General features: G+C 33.9%; 1 long non-coding RNA gene across 1 annotated transcript; it reads left to right on the plus strand.

The window, feature by feature from the left end:
- The first annotated feature begins 346 nt into the window (after nt 1-346).
- Nucleotides 347-2,650, plus strand: LOC131653604 (uncharacterized). Its single transcript, XR_009299108.1, has 3 exons — nt 347-779; nt 1,025-1,110; nt 2,070-2,650. It is a non-coding gene; the product is annotated as an uncharacterized LOC131653604 (long non-coding RNA).
- The last annotated feature ends 1,040 nt before the right edge of the window (nt 2,651-3,690 follow it).

Here is a 3,690-nt window from a genome sequence, read left to right on the forward strand (position 1 = left end):
TTGTGTTTCAAGGTGGTAATAAGTTCTTGTCTTTGATGCAGGTTTATATCCAAATCCAGAATCGTGGTGAGACCTTGACTATATTGAGGGAATGATGGTGGTTCTCGGCCATATAGGGCTTCAAACAGAGACATCTTGGTGGCTGAGTGATATGTTGTGTTGTGCCAATATTCTGCGAGATATAAGTACTTAAACCATTGATTAGGGTTTTCACTGGTAAAACATCTTAGGTAAGCCTCTATACATCTGTTCATCACTTCTTCATCACTTATGTCTGTCTGTTTCAGGGTGGTAAGCACTAACATAGCTAAACTTCAAGGTGGTGCCTTGTACCCGAAACAATTCTTTTCAGAAGGAGCCAAAGAAGAGAGGATCTCTGTAATAGACAATGGAAAAGAAGAGAGGATCTCTGTCGGAGACAATGGATCGTGGAATTCCATACAAGCGACAAATTAATGTTGAAAAACGTCTATAGTTTACCAAATAAAAGAGAATGGAGTAATAAAGCAATCTTTCCTTCAGACATAAGCAGAAAGAGAAACCTAGGTTATCAAATTGAAAAAATGATAATGAACGATATAAATAAAAGGGGGAAAACCTTATGGTATGGTATATGAAGATAACTTTACCTGGAAATTTAGAATTTCAATCCATTTTCTCTGAATTCCTGAGCTTAACAAATTCACTGCACAGCCATCACAAAACGGTTTTCACTACTCGAAAATGATGAATCAAATTATGAGAGAGAAATTAATACTATTGCAGGTTATTCTAAGAAGGTAGGTCAACAATGTCATGCTAACCGGGAATGTTTCCTCTTCCTTTATATTCTCAACCTTTCTCTAACTTTCTCTTTATCTCTTTCATTATTTACTTTTTCTCATATCTTTTTCTTTCTAAAATAAATTCACTTCTCTTTTGTCTTATTCATTATTTTGCCTAAAATCACTCTACCTTTTCCTCCATAAAGGTAGAGGATCCTTACTCGATGCTAACTTGAGTAGCAAAATTTTTCATTCATCAGGAAAGAGACCGAGGAATTGATGATGAAAAGTGAGAACACACGCAAACACGTAGAAAGAATAATTAGCTCTTTGACTTTGGTGTAAAGTGAGTAGAGTTCACACCTTTGATTTCTCACTCACTCGGTCCCGCAGAGTGAAGTGGCGAGGCTAATTTTGTCTTCCCAACTAGGTTAGTTAGAAATGAGTGGAGTGGAAGTGTGGAACTGATCTCAATTCGGTTCAATTTAGAGCTTTCAAAATGGGCTAGTCCATATGGGCTGGCCCGTCCGACCCAGAAAATTATAGGGCTTACGTTTTAAAATTAGAGCCATATTTTTCAGGGCTATTTTAGCCCAACCCTAAAAAGTCTGCTACCCATTAGAGCTAGCCCATATGGGTCGTGGGTAGCCTATCAGACCCGCATAACTATAAATTTCAAAAAATATATATTAATATTTATATTGTCTTACTTCAAAATAGCAAATAATTTTTCTCACCTCATTAAATTTTATCTCTATTTTATTCAATCTTTCCATTTTAAATATCATACATTAATATAATCAACATTTTTTCATCGTATTATATTAGTTTTTCTTTTATGTTAAATATTCAAGTATTATTCTATACAATTTAAGCATATATTGTATTTAGAAACAAATTATAATATTAATAAGAGAAAATTTTTAATTTTATTTAAAATAAATTTTACGGAGTTTCTATTTTAATTTTTTTAAATAAAAAAGTCTGTTTAAGGTCGGGTAGCCCGAAGCCCATCTAGGGTTGGGCTCGAGTAGTAATTCTTGAGCCAATATTATATAGGGTCTTTTTCGCCCAACCCTAAAAAACTCAGGGTCCGCTAGGGCCGGCCCGTTTAAGGCCGGGTAGTCTATTTTGACAGCTCTAGTTCAATTAAATAAATATTAGTTTAATTCAAAATTTGATTTTAATTTTGAGATGTTTTAGTTTAGCTTTAGTTTTAATCTTATTATTTTTTACACTTTTTTAGTTTTAGTTTCATTATTTTAAAATCTAATTTTGTTATCCTTTAATTTTTGGCATGAAAAGAGAGTAGCGGTGCTGCTAGGACAAGGGGAATTACCTAGAGAACTAGAGGTTATAGAAGCTGCATATGTGTATCTAGACACGGTGTTGGGCTCAAGGATCACTATGAAGGAGGGTACTGCAATTCACCAGATTTTGATCCAATGGAATAATACATCTATTGATGTTGTAACTTGGGAGTACAATGACTTTCTGTGTGGTCAGTTTCCTGAATTTGGACTTGAAGACATGTCTGTTCTTGATAGAAACGTGGATGGTAGAGTGTGTCGTGACTTGTTACTATAAATAGGGAAGAAAAAGAGAGAATAATTATATGGGTTTGTTACTATAATTAATGAGTTTGTTACTATAAAATAGAGAAGGAAGTGAGAGAATAATTTGATCTTTTTGTGACTATAAAATAAGAAAGAAAGCGAAGGAATAAGGTATTTAGGCATTCTATTTGGATTAAAGATCACCATCTTTGTGAGGCAAACACTACGTGCTTAGGGGCTGATAACTATCCACTATCAGTTTGTTATTTTCATTGTCGCTATTTCTTTGTAATTTTTCATCCATAATAATACAATTACAAAATTCTTTTACTATTCTATTCATATATTCACTATTAATCCATATATTCATAAAAGAGCCCATCATTTGCACTCTCTAGCTCTAATATACTTATGTGTTATTTTTCTTTTGATACCATAGTTTCCATCACTTTCGGGGTGGCTTTGACATTGTTTTTCCTTCGGATTGGGAAAACATTGATTTTCCGTCAAGTTGCTGCATTCCTAAATGGTTCAATCACCAATTTGATGGTGATTCAATAGTAAGGATTATAAATTTTGACGAGTTTGAGAAGAAGTTTGGCTTTGCCTTCTGTGTAGCATTTGAGGTAAACAATTGTCTTACGAGTTCTAGTTCTCCACAGGATTCATTTTCCCTAGTACTCCCACATCCTTTTTATCTTTCTTTAAAAAGTGAACACACAGAGGAACGCTTCGAAATGCCGCTCAGTTTGGAACTGAACAAAATTGATGGCTCCAAACATCTTTGGCTAATCTATATCTCTCAAGAGCACTGCCATTTTTAAAAAATTGGAGCACATATCACATTTAAAGTCGACCCAGGTTTGTCAATAAAGAATGGGGATTGCGCTTGGTAATCAAGGATCTAAGGAAAACATCTTTTGTCCCTAGCGACTGGGAACATTCATCGAAGACTGATGTGCCCCAGCTTTTCTTTGTTTATGTAGAGAAAACCAGCATGAAGTCTGGAACTAAAATCCAACTTCCTTATAATTGGTTGGTTACTGAAGAGGAAGAAGTCAAAAATTCTAAAGTCAAGTCAAAAGAATTTGCTCTTTCTAATATGGGCCTTTAGGTATGACAACCATAGTCAAAATGCACAATACATTCTGTGAGCCTTGAGGTAACTATCTCACCTAAGCAGTGACATATTGTTAAGTGATAACTTATTACAATTGCCAATTAAGAATTAAATTTATAACCAATGATATTAATTATTAGTATATCACATTCATCTCTTGCATTACAAGTTTATCTAATAATTTCTCTTCAATTAAATATGTTGAGACATTTTTAATAATTTGATTATTGTCTAGTGAAAATGCCTGATT

The sequence above is a fragment of the Vicia villosa genome, linkage group LG2 (assembly GCF_029867415.1).
Source record: "Vicia villosa cultivar HV-30 ecotype Madison, WI linkage group LG2, Vvil1.0, whole genome shotgun sequence".
Taxonomy (NCBI): Eukaryota; Viridiplantae; Streptophyta; class Magnoliopsida; order Fabales; family Fabaceae; genus Vicia; species Vicia villosa.